At 36.4% G+C, this 14,024-nt stretch overlaps 1 protein-coding gene and 1 long non-coding RNA gene across 4 annotated transcripts in view; both read right to left on the minus strand.

Moving 5' to 3' along the window:
- LOC132069952 (uncharacterized) overlaps nucleotides 1–3,253 on the minus strand; it is a 36,609-nt gene extending 33,356 nt beyond the window's left edge. The window contains exons 1-2 of the long non-coding RNA XR_009417852.1: nucleotides 3,211–3,253; nucleotides 181–265 (exon numbers count right to left, since the gene is read on the minus strand). This is a non-coding gene — a long non-coding RNA (uncharacterized LOC132069952). The remainder of the gene's footprint in view (nucleotides 1–180; nucleotides 266–3,210) is intronic.
- Nucleotides 1–14,024, minus strand: part of GABRG3 (gamma-aminobutyric acid type A receptor subunit gamma3) — a 302,729-nt gene that overhangs the window by 270,362 nt on the left and 18,343 nt on the right. The gene's annotated exons all lie outside the window — the stretch shown is intronic.

Consider the following 14,024-nt stretch of genomic DNA (forward strand, 5'->3'; position numbering starts at 1 on the left):
AATGCACTTGTAAACTTACAGATTTTGACCATTCACATGAATGACATTAAAAATTGCAGGCTGATTTCATAATGCACTAATTTTAAATCAACGAGTGAGCAGGGATTTGATTTACATGCCAAAAAGCTGTAGAGCCTTACTTCCAACAACGGAATTCTTCTAACATGATGTAGAACTTACCATATGTCATATGCCTTCAAGCAAATCATCCTGAAACTCCACTTAAGGTTTTATCTTCTTTATTCAAGGAGTGTTTCTTGCTTAACTATACCAGAATAGGTAGGGGAAAATAAAGATTTTTGTTAACCTTTGCACTCCCCCCAGTAAAAACATTCCATAAATTATATGGAAATAGAAAATGGGGCATTATTTGGAGTGTATCATAGAGTCTTCACTTCAAAATATGAGCTATTTTTCTCACTCAGTTTTCTAATCACTGTAATGTGAATTACTCATCCTACGTTTAGAAAACATAGGTTATCTTCCTTTTGTATTCTGAGCATCCACAACAACCACTGAAGAGGGATGCAAAACATTCATGGAAATGACTGCAGAGTGAGAAAAAAACAAAATCAACCTAGCTATGAACAACTAAATACCTAGTTTGGGTAGGATTCAGTAGTGAACTCCTAAGCCCGAGTCCTGGCTCTTTTCTAGGCCAGGCAAAAAATCGTGATCTACGTTCTCCTATATTCCAACAGAAAGGCCTCTAATTATTTAATCCCTCATTTTATCTCTGTTTCAAGTTCAAGAAATGGCTCAGGAGTAGAAAGCTGCTCTTCAAAAGGCTATTAGAAACTCACAGGTTTCAAATGAGACATGTCACTTTACAGCTCATCCAAAGAAAAGAAAACACAACAGCAAATTGTCCATCCTCCCCAACCAGCTCCACCATCCAGCAGCCCCTCTGCTCAAGAGGCTGCCACACTTTCTGCAGGCTCATCTCACGTTGGCTCTGAGCGAGTTTCATGTAACTTTCTTTTGTCCAGTTTATTTGTTTCTTTCAAACTAGTCCTGAAAAAGATGCAGGCAACATACCCTTCAAAAACTATTTGTCAGTTAATATACATATGGTTTCTGTATTAAAACCCTCTGAATTTCCACCAGAAAGTGAGATATTGAAATGGCTAGGGGTCTCATCTATAGAGATATCCAAAAGTTATGTAGTAAAACTAAGAGTAATACAAGTATCTCAAAGACAGAACTATACCTGGCTTGACACAATACCAGTGCAAGATGCCTTTTAAGTCTCAAAGCTACTTTCACTGGCAATTCCAGAAATTTAGGATAAGCTGATTAAGAAATCAACATGCTTCCTTTAAACAGCAACAGGATCTCAAACCTTACCTAAATCATGCCCCGTTGCAGAAGAGCTTACACCTTTTTGCGGCAGGCAGAAGATGATCGTTAAATGGCAGCAAGTCATAGCTCAACAAGGTGTTCAGTTGTGTACAGAAACAACAGGACCTGGAAGCCCCTCTCTTCCAGCTCTTCTAGGAGAGCCCATTATGTTTGCAGCTGATGCAAATTTACAATAAGAAAACAGGCACTTAAGGATACAGTAAAGAGAGAAATATAAGGAGAGTCCAGATAGCATAGAAGGCCTTTCCATTTAGCTTTAGTGTGTGCTTAAAAATATATTTTGAATGTGCTACCAGCCACTTAATCTGTCTTATCTTGTCCTGGGGTCCATCAGGCACAGCATCACCAGCAAGCTGAGGGATTGTTCCATTCTGCTCTGCACTGGGGCAGCCTCACCTTGAATATTATGTGCAGTTTGGAGCATCACAATATAAGGAAAATATTAAACTGTTAGAGTGTATCCAAAGTAGGAACATGAGGATGTTAGAGGGCCTTGAGGAGAAGCCATATGAGGAGTGTCTGAGGTCACTTGGTCTGTTCAGCCTGGAGGAGACCTCACTGCAGTTACAGCTGCCTCATGAGGGGCAGTGGAGGGACAGGCACTGATCTCTTCTCTCTGGTGACCGGTGACAGGACCCACAGCAATGGTCTGAAGCTGTGTCAGGGGATGTTTAGGTTGGACATCAGGAAAAGTTTCTTCACCCAGAGTGTGGCTGGGCACAAGAGCAGGGTCCCCAGGGCAGTGGTGACAGCACCAACCCTGACAGAATTCAGAAGTTATGTTCCACTGGAGCTCCAACCCCAAGGCCCTCCTGTTGGGTCCCTACAAGCACCTGCTTGAACCACAGTAGCAAGAAGGAGAAACTCCTGTACCAAACACAGAGCCTCAGACCAGAGAAATTATGCATACATTTAAGGAGAAACTACTTTTGCAAAACCATGGTAGACTATCAAGAAATGCAGGACTGTTTTATTATGCCTGAATACAAGTGAGGAAAAAAAAAATCAGCCATAATTTTGACTTTTCAACTCCCTCCTCACTGCTGCTGCATTACAGCAAGATCACTAGGAGCACAGATCATTGCTCTTTTACACCAGCTTCAGTAGCTCAAATGTAAGCTCTCCAGAAAATCTGGCCCACATTCACACTAAAATATGTACAACACAGGTGGAATCAGAGACTTAAGCTGCTAAAACCATTTTTTCTGCAGAGCATGTGCAGCCACATTTGCCGGCAGATTTCCTCAGAGACAACAGAAAGCATTTCTGACATACAGGAAATGCACCATTTTTCCCCCTCCAAAGCCTTAAAATTTAATGTCGTTTTTAACTAGCATGACCTAGCAAAGCTTGTGAAAGTTGGAAGGTCACTTGCTTTTGAAAGTGAAAAAAATACATGCTCCTATACTTGCTTCAGAGCCAAACCACTGAATGAACTGCCTTTGGCAAAATTTTATAATGTATATGTGCTATTCTTTACAATATTGCTCTGAAATCCACTATTTATAAAGAAAAATACCACATAGATACTTAATTAGATTATAGCATCAACCCCAAGTACTTTATACCCTTATTTCACCATTTTGAGTTTTATATTCCAAGAGAGCGCCACAGGAACAAATTAGTAAATAAATTTCAAATTGCCTAGAGTTTTTCCTGTGTAAAACTGACCCTGCCCTCCACCTCACTCTGGAAAACACTCAGTTCAAACAAATGAAGATTTAGTCCATGGACAAGCTTTGAATTCTGAATGAAAAGAGAAACTGAGCCTTTTAAGACTCCACTATAAACAAAATATTCAAAAAACACTTTCAAATCTGTTATCCTCTTATTACAAAAGTTCCATACCTTCTTGGTTTCTCATGGACACCTCCTTGCAGCACTAACTACTTCTTCTTCACAGCACAGCAAACAAACTCCATCCCTTTTGTAGCACTCGCCTCTTATTGGACACAGCTGTGGCCTGTTAAGGGCAGGCCTCTTCCTAATCTTTGGTGATTGGTACAGCTGCAACTCCTCAGGTGTGAGACTACCTTCTGCACTATTTTCTTACATTCTATCCCTCCACACAAATCAAGTTCCTGATTTTAGCTTCCATGTGATACTTGGTATAAATCAGATCATTTACTTAGAAGCTGACAGATTTTTGGCATGCTCCTCAATTTAATTTAATTATGATTTTGACTACTAGTTTGTTTGTCATTTTATTCAAAGCAATTTACAAAGATACTCATAACTCTAGACCTATAAAGAGTTTGAAATTTGAGAGATTCTAATAAGTTATCACTGGCTGTATTTTTACAGGCTGAAATATATTAGCAACAGAACACAAAAAACTAATTCCACATGTAAGAGGTGTTGAGATATCTAGAAAGAAGCCACATTCCTAAACACTACTATGTCAACCAAAACCTCATGTATAAATCTGAGCTAAACCAAAGAATTTACACAAGTTGACCATTCAATGTATCAGCTATCATTATCTAGAACAATCACGCAATGCCAGTTTAGCCAGACTTTTTAAAAATCCAGAAGAAACTCTCATATAATTATTTTAATCTGCCTCTTTTCAGTTAGCTTACCTAGCTGTGCCACAATCCATCAAAAACTCTGTTAGCTGGTCCAGCTAGGCAGCTCTCAAAATACAGGTCCAATTTTCTCTTTTTAAGATATTCTCTCAGGCTTCCTATATTTGTTTTCACTTTCCTTTTCTTTATGCCATTTTTACAGTACTATCCAGATGGCAAAGTAATGCTCAGACCTATTTACATAAATACAGTTTCAGACACCAGAGAGTTAGAGAACACATTGCAGGGAAACAATGAAGATAAAGAGATTTCAGCAGAGGGCAATCAAACGATCTTGCAGTCTTTTTTTTACTTTTTTTTTCTAATATACTCTGCAAAAGAATGATAAACTAAATTATAATATTATTCAAAATAAAAACCCCTAGTATCTAACCTTTTAATCTCGAAACAATAAAACGTACTTTAGGTAAAAGGAAATATGAAAGCAGCAGGCTAGCACAGATCACATTTCCATTTACACTGATGAATTCAACCAGTTATGTCAGGTGAGAAACTGGGTCCCCTGTGGAATTCAGACTGCAATGTCAGGCATCAGGCAGATCCTGTGGTACTGTATACATCTCCTATTTATTTGGCCTCATCCAGAACAGAAGAAATTCCCCAACTTACAGGTGTTTCACTTTGCACTCTCCACACAGTGCAAATTAAAAGAAAAGACAGAAGGCAGTGAGAATCCAATATGTACTAGCGCCAAAATCGACTTTGGGTAATTTTCGGTCTTATAATTAGACTCTCAGTGTGGAGTATTTTAGGAGAACATGGCTCAAAATTATGCCTGGCATAGTTCTATTCACTTTCTGAGAGATTAATTTAGCTCTTTTATTGTTTATGCTGTTCCACACACTACATATAGGTATCAGAATAAGTCAGAAACAGAGAAAAAATCATTGACTGCATTTACCTCAATCACTATGTATGCCCTAATTGAATCACAAGCAAAAATGATTGCATGAACTGAATTTATCCAAAATTGATAGTCTGATTTAAAATCAGCATTGAGCCTACATTATTCTGACCAAACAATATAGCTTGATAGCTCATCTCAGTGTCTAATGAAGTAACATTTGCATAATGCATGAATCTAGCTTAGGAAAATTGAAACTGCTTTGCCTTAAAGATGGCCAGATGTTTAGTGAGCATGTGCTTAAGGCACAATTTCACCCAGAGTAATGAAGACCAAGAATGAGACAGATAAGTAATACAGGAGGAAATTTTTTATTTCCATTTGCAGTGGGAAAGACCAGCAAGCTTTTTGGTGATCCCAATCCTTCAGTTACTAGAAGTAGTAAAATTCAGCAACTGGTACACTTAGACAACCAAAAAAAAAAAAAGCTTTTTTGATTCCAATATAATAATCTCTATAAATAATGAAAAAAATTATTGTACCTTTCTATAATTCACAGATTTGACTGCTTTGTAATTTGACCACAATCTACAGGCCTTCTAGGTAATGAGAAACACATGCTGTGCACACTGCAGCAAACATACCTCAGGGAAACACCTACCTGGAAAGCCATTTGAAAGCACAGAGCTGTCAGAGTCTGATATATGGAGTGTGTGTAAGCAGAGGACAGTTATTTCTTTGTCTCAGTTAGCCAACACACTTTACCAAACATGAACTATCAGCCAAAGCTCACAATCCCTGGAGTTCACCAGCTACTGTTTCCAAGAAGGATTTTGAAAGGCAAGGTCTGAAAACAGAGGTAACTTACTGGTTAGACAATACAGGTGGAAATAGTCTTAAAATCTTGGGCACACATGTCCTTTTTCTTATCTGAGAGAACCACTGCAAACTTCTAGCCTGTTTAGATAAACATATTCTGGGTAAAAACAAGAATCAACAGACAACAGAGAGAAAGGTTAGTACATGCAACCAAAGGAGAAAAAGATGCAACACACAGGAAAGGTGATGAGCAGTTACCACTTGCAGACATTACCAGGAGCACAAGTACAGAGCCACAATACCCATGTCACTTTTGAGCTGGTGCTTTTCTGTATTCAACAGGATTATGAAATTCAGTTTCCAGGATTTTTCTTTTGAAGGATTTAGTAATCTCTCTTAAGGAGAAGGACCAGGAGGTCTGAAATAGCATGGCTGTCTCATGGAATGTTCTCAAAATAGTACCAAACATTTCTGGACTTCCCCCTCTCTTGCAGCTCCCTGTGCTGTACCACATCTGTTCAGTTTCTTGCATAGCCTCCACAGAACTTTTGGCTTCATAGAAGAACAGTAATACAGAAGCAAATTGTATGATAGTGCAATCATCACTGTGTCTATGTCAACATGATGAAGAGTCTGCAAGACCAAGTGTTTTTTTTCCATTTTTCTTTCTAATAGCTGGCCTAAACTCCTTCCTTCAAATACAGTTATTTGAAATCTCAAATCAAAACAGGTACAACAATCCTATTATTATAATTACATATTTTTTTGTTTAGGCCAGAATTCCCAAGGAAGAATACTTACAAAAATCATACCAAATTTCTTCTGGTATGCCAAGAATCAATAAGATTTCATCTAAATTTCTAATCTCACCTTATTCAAATATTCACTAAATATGCAAGAAAAATATCAGTGGAGCTCATGTAACAATTGGCATTTATGTTAAGGTAGACACTGTAAAAAAGAGTTTGACACCCTCATACTTTTATGAACCTGTTGCAATTTTCATAAATCTGACCTGACAAACAGAGGGCCACATTCACAAAGGTATGAAGGCTAGGTATTTAATACCTCCCGTTACTAAGTTCCTTAAATATTTTTTAAAATTCTGTTCTTGAAAAATATACAAAAGCAATTGCAAGAAAACCAGAATCAGTTATCCCTACTCCCAAGTCTCCCAAGAAATGCAATTTGCTAGATAAATTATGGGGTAAGCACAGGAAACAGTCAGAAAGGATGACAGTAGTTTCTTTGGTTTAAGAATCTCACAACAGCCTTGAGAATTTATCCTCCTAGACCCCTGAATAGTTTCCATACCTTTACCATTTATAACTTAAAGAAACCTTCAACAGTTAGTAAAATTATTATATCACCATTAAAATGCCTGTGGTAAGTTTCAAAGCAGTCACTACACTTTAGTGTCTCGGATGTTTAACTAAAACATATCCAAAACTCTGTGGTCAAAACTATCTGCTTCTGTGTAGTGTACAAAAAGTTAGTAATAGTTATAATAACAGCTTTCTCTCACAACATTTATTCAGCTTTCAAGGGTTGAAAATAAAATTTGCAGAAGCGGGAAAAGAGCCACAAAGTTTCATGAGAAGATAAAAGTTTTAAGTGTAGGGAGCAACTTACGCAATGCAACACAGAATGTAACAGAACCACCTGTACCTTACAAGTCTAATGACAAGCAGATACAAAAGAAGACTGTGGTAGAAAGATCTTTGAGGAAGAAAGCTATGAAAACCTATAAAGAACCTAGAATATCACTATTTTTGACCACATAAAAGCCCCTTTTCCAGACCATGAAAGCAATAAATTAGGACTACTTTGATTTAAAAGGAGGAAAGTGTATGGTGTTAGCAAAAGCATGGAAGTGCTGGGATGCAATACAACCCTGCAGGCTGTAGACCTTTTTAATTGCAGAAACCAAGCATTTGTATTATTCCTCAGTTCTGTGTAGTCATTCAGCAGAAATACCTTGTCTATACCTGAAAAACCATATCTGAGAGTACTTAAGAGTCAAGGGACACCATGTTCACTAAAAAATCTTGAAAGAAAATGTAATAAAATTCTCTAAACCTTTTTTTTTTTCAGAAATCTGACAAAAAAGGAAATTACAACCAATTAGAGTGATGACAAACTCTCTTACAGGAAAAAAAAAAGTAAGCTAGGGAGAGTCTTTGGGGTTTTGCTCATTGCAATAATGGTGCGGAAAATGCTGATCATTGTTCTGATATTCAAATGATGCAGATGAATAGTATTCATTCTTTACCAAACAAAAAAACCTTACAGAAAACTGAAGATGATTCTGTGGCCCACCAATGGTTTACAGGGAGTCATCCTGTATTCAGATATTCCCTCCTAACTACCAAGCACATTTATAATGCTGCTAGAATTGCTCCATGGATGCTGTGACATGTAGGTCTACATCCCCAGAAAGTTATACCATGAAGTCATATGAAAACTTGTCATTAGTACATCTCTAGTATTTACAGAACAAATCAGCAACATCCATTTGCTTCCTGAATAAATCCGTAACTGAAAGCACTAAGGAAGACCAAACTCTCAAAACCATAGTTTAAATTACATCAATATCATTCAGGAATCCAATAAACAGGTCAACACAAAAGTAATTACTCTTTTATGGAGCAATCATGGAAAACTCAAAATCTAAAATAAAGTTGATAAACACCTGACCACTCAAAAATAAAACTGATTTAGGCTAAGAGATTGCCAATTTACCCTAAAGTAATTCAATATCCTTTACAGCAATTTAGCCATAGTTTGTCTAAACTAACTTTCTCAAGTGTTGGCTATAAAGAATGTGAAGCCATGTATTGCTGAGCAGACAAGAAGGGCAACTACTGCTTTCTAAAGGAACTTTAACACTGAGTACACTACTTCTAAAGCCTAAGGCCTGCAGAAAAAAAATATTGAAGTGGGAGAAATCAAGCTTTAAAAACTGCAACTAAAGTTTTAAAGTTTGAAAAACTTTCCAGCTGGAAAGGAATTTCTTAGCACTTTTTGTGTGATGGCTAATACATTACCTCAAAGAGGAGGTACCAGTTACATATTGTCTCCCTGTTTATCTATGGCAAAAACATTCAGCCTGGCTGCTCTTCAATTTTTTTTTAATACCCACTACTGAGCAGATGAGACATTTAATTTTACTATCTTACTGAAATTAAATTGCTCATTTGTCATACACCTTTTGACACAACTCTAAGGCTAAGTTCACCCATATTGGACAATCTGCTTGAATTCTGATAAGACAGAGCAGCAGACCTAAGATCAGTCCATTACCAAAGACTTATGACAGAATCTATCACTCTTCCAAGAAATAAACTGGATTTCCTGCCAGTGCAGTAAATTATAGCAGTATGCATTTTACTGCTGCACATCACAGCACGCAAGCTACATTGCAGAAAAATTAACATTATTCTAATTCATCCCATTGCACCTTGAACAAGAGCAGCCTAAGGCCCTTCTTTATACAATTCTGTATCTCCCAGGCCCTGTTTTAGTTACACAAAGTCGAGCTCTAAAGAAGACCAAATGTAGAGGCTGCCGAGGTGATATGTGAAATAATCAATCCATGTTCATTTCCCCAGGCCCAGCTTCCTCTTTTCCAGTCAGTTTCACTTTTGAGATTATACAAGCCTCTCACAAGGCCAGTGGTGGAACAGAAGCCACAGACAGATGCAAATTTCATTTTATTACTACTACCTCCCAGAAATATTTTCATACTGAGGCACTGACTACCAGAGCTTAAGGCAACAAGAACAAGCTTGTACAAGAGGTGATTTTGTTTTATCAGAAAAAAGTCCATTCATCTTAAAAGTTTTCTATAATGCAAACATCTTTTTATTATGAGAGATCCAAACTTAATGACAGTATATAAATATGCTCTAGAAACAAGAACAGTAATCTGATCACAATCTAGAAGAATGTTTAAGTGTATGATTAGTATATCAGTCCTTGTAAACAGACTCACTCAGACTAAAATTTAGTTCAGTACATGAGTGTTCTCTTAGGTCACAGAGCAACAAAGGAGCAGTAAGATTTTCAGGGGAAAATACAAATAGCCCAAGGCATTCCATTATTACAGTGATTCTCTGAACTCATCAACTGGAAAACTCACTCCTCAAAAATAACTGAAACCATCTCCCTACAAAATTGCTTTATAAATAGATTAGGTGAGATAGTGAGATAGAGTTAGAAAAACACACTTCAAGTTAACAACGAACTGGGCATCTGCCTTGTGCTCAAACAGTGACTTGCACTATCTTTGAGAAGATACCTGTAAAGGAAATACTTGGGGGTATTTCACAGGGGGCTGAAAACGGGATAAAATCTGGCTATAAAGTAGCTCTGCCATATGATGGAAAGATTCAGCAGGCTATGTTTCTATAATTGCAGCTGTTCTAACAATCATTTTAACAAACAGACATAAAGACAAATAGATATATCAAACAAATGGACATAAAGACTGAAAATATGCAAGAATTTCAAGCCTAATCATAAGCTTTGAGTAGTACTTTAGACAAGTCTCCAGATATTTAAGATTTTTTTTTTTCTTTAAGATTTTTTTTATTCTTTAAGATACCTATAGTGTCCAGTGGAGAAGCAAAACGAGCATGTGGGGACTTTGAAATTGAAGTTCAAAGAAGTCCACCAATACATTAAAGGATAAAAGAGAGTAAAAACTGCTTTTATTTTAGAACACTTAACTGAACAAATGGAAAATACAGCACCCATAATGCAGCACCCATATATGGCATAGTCTAGAGAGTGGACACGATACAATGAAGTGATGAAGTACATAAAAGAAACACTCTGAATTGCCATTTAAGAATACTTGAGAATAAAGAGATGACCAGCAGGTAACCAATTACTATTTTTATGGACAGGTAAGTACAGTTTATAAAGTTGCTTCTCCCACTCTCTTCAACATTCTTTCTGTACAGCTGTGTTAAAATGAGACTCCAGTTGCAAAAACCACACAGGCGTAAAATTCTTCCTTCACTAGCAATTTGTGCTGCAATCTCAGATTCTTGTAGCTACTCAGTTAACCCTGTATGTGTGAATGCATAAATACACAGACTTTGATGCCACTGAAGTTTAATAGCCTATTTAATCACAGAGTGTTTACCTTTTAGTTTCACGAAATTACTTCTAGGGGATTTTCCCCCCCACTATTTATGTCTGGTCCCCAATTTGATTATTGGTCTCTTTCCCTTTTCTGTTCTTTTATAGACAAGCCAGTATTGCTTATCCATAGAAAACCAGGCTACAGTAAGCCACGTTAAGTCTATGGTTTACAAAGCAATCTATAAACCTGTACAGCTATTGACAAGAACCAGAGGGTTGATGAAAAATGGATTATGGGTTTTAATGCAAAATCATATGCCTCCTGGACACCATTTTCAATGGAATATACTAAAGAAAAAAGAATTTAAAAGTCAGATTTCTAAAAACTGAGTGATATGAAATTCACACATCTGGTTTACAATATAAAGCATGAGGAAAAAAAACTGTAAATGAATTCTAAAATTAAAAATTAATTAAGAGAACTCATTTAGAAAACCCTTAATATTTTCTAATTTGGTAGAGCAGTCATTATAATTACAGATAAAACAAATATTTTCAGTAAGAAAAGATTGAATTAAAATCTTGCATCCTACAACCTAATGTCTCTAATGACATTGCACCTTGAAAAGGAAAATTGAAGATTTCTTTAACTTACTTTATTAGATGATGAAAACCAAGACAAAGAGATATAATGTGCACTCAAGAACATATAATTTGGCTCATAGAATGCATTTGTCATTTACTTTTGAATAAACCAGATTTTATATTCTTTAAATGAGTCTAAGTCCTATTATGTTCTTGATAAAGGACAGGCAAGGTATTTATATATGAGATGGCTTTCATTTATTAAAAAGACAGCCTAAAATTTTTGAATGGGCATTCATGTATCTTGGAATTTTAAATTCAAAATACTTATACTATCAATAGTATCTACCATTTCATACCATCATGTCATAACTCAAAATGCTGAAATTACTTCTTTAAAGCTATTGCCACTCACAATCACTTCCTAGTATCACTAAGTTCATTATTCAGTCTGTTCTTCCTTGTCTGTTATTACACAATACCTGTTTCTTTATATCAGGTTTTTTAAACCATGACCCAAAGAAATCTTCCATGTCACAGACAAAGGAAGAGTCACTCCTGTCTATTAAGAGAACAAGTTTCTATTGTCTTCATAAAGATATTATAATGGTGAGTCTCTAATAGAAGACCAACCACGTTACTGTTTTACTCTTTCTGGAAATCTTGAGGTTTAAAATAGACATATTGAAAGTACCCAGAAAATGAGACACTGATAAGACTTTTAGGGGAAGTGGCAGAAACTCTCTGCAGGAAGTCTGGAATGCAGGGTTAGCCGAATATCCCTGTGGATTTTGGTGTCTTTGCCACAGAACATGACCTCTCCTTTGACTTGAAGCCCTTTTGATGACGTCCCTAACATTTCTTCCCCTTGTGGCAGTTACAGCCTCACTCTAAAAAGCTTCATTCTCCCTTGCATTCACATGCAGTTCATCTGAGATTAACTTTGCTACAAGTAGGTATCTGATAGCAACTGTCTTTTTCCTGACTGTTAAAGAATCCATTAGATATTAACATTCATGCTCAAGTCTAAGCATAATTGCAACAGTTAGTGACACCTGAAAAGCTTTGCTCTACAAAATCGGCTTGAATGTTCAGCTGAACACCCATTGAAAAAATATCTTAAAGAAAATTATTTCCTAGATTTCACCTACTAGATGAAAATCACTGATGAAAACTGATCAGAAAATATACATGCAGAGTTTGATTTCTAGAGAAGCTCCACATGATTTTCCCTCAGAAGTGCTGCTGACTAAGAAAAAAGTAATTGAGCTAAGGTCTAAGTCTGGAAGTACACAGCAGGAAAGTCCGCCTTGTACGTGTTGATGATCTCACCCTTGAAATAGAAGAGATGGAAATCAAAGTAATCATCACTCTTTTTGATAAATCTTACCGAGTTGCCTGGACAGAACAGCTCAACTTTTAATAATAATTTAAGGGAAGAAAGTTAAAATTTCTTGTCCTGGTGAGAAAAAGAGCATAGCTGGTCTCTACCAAGAATCTCCTTTTTTTTTCTCCTGAAATGAGATTTTCATGCACATTCCTCTCCCTTTGAAATTTCATTTATATGACAGATACCAGACTGAAGATTATCTGTTCTTCCTTTCTTCCTCTTCCTCTGACACAGGTAATTTCTAGCTTCTATTTCTGTTCAACTCTTTGTGTACCCATGCTTCAGCGGTTCACAGTCTACATGAAAAACTGCTTACTTAAAAGTAAATAAATAATTATTTTTAATTCCAAAAAGTGTTCAATTTTTTTCTTCCAAATAATGGCTACTGAGCACTGTAGCCAAACAGTTGAAATAACACAAATTGGGGGAGAAGAAGCTTTTCAATCAGTTCTGCCATTTCAGAGACAAGCCATCATACAGCACAGTGGCTTGCAATTTTGTGAGGACTTGCCATCTTCACTGTAAATTTGAGACTGCAAGATCATTACTGCTATCTTATGTATGTTTGGACAAACTCCAAAGTAACAGAGCAGAAATGGAGCTTTTGGACAAAATTTTGCAACATTTGAGTACCTAATGTTAATTTCCTATATTGGTAATTAGGTTTGAGAACAGAAAAGAAATTCAAAAATTCTAAGGTAGTTTCAGTGGGATGTACTGTCCACAAGCACACCTGAAATAATGTCCATTTCTATTCAAAAGTTTAAATATAACTTTATGCAATCTTGAGTCTTTAAACCTCAGATACCTAAATTTTGTATTTGTATTTCATTATTTTACTTATCATTCTGCCCTTACACATTACACATATTTTTTCTTCAGCTGTAAGCAAGAAATATCTCAATGTCATACACTCATTAACCATCCCAACAAGACCATTTACTATAAAAGAGATACAATATGCGTTTTTAAAACAGATATTTTAGTGCATTTATCTATTTTGGGTATCTTGAACTCAAAAGGTATGTTGAACTAAAAGTTAATACATAAGTAAGTCTGTGCCGCAATAATCTTCCAAAACCCACTGATTTCTTATATTACTAATTTTTTCCTCCTACCTGAAGTACTTTTGATGAAATGCTTTCTTATTATTCCACAAACACTTCCAGCACTCCAAAATTCTACTTACAAACTAATTCAGAGAGGCAAAGAGCAAAAACACATTATCCCCATTGCTTTGGAACAGAGTGCCCATTCCTAGAGTAAATGCAAGCCAGAGGACCCTCCAATAAATTGTTCTCCAGTGAATCATTATGGTATGCTGTCACCCTTCAGCCAAGAATGG

Source organism: Ammospiza nelsoni, chromosome 2 (assembly GCF_027579445.1).
Source record: "Ammospiza nelsoni isolate bAmmNel1 chromosome 2, bAmmNel1.pri, whole genome shotgun sequence".
Classification (NCBI taxonomy): domain Eukaryota; kingdom Metazoa; phylum Chordata; class Aves; order Passeriformes; family Passerellidae; genus Ammospiza; species Ammospiza nelsoni.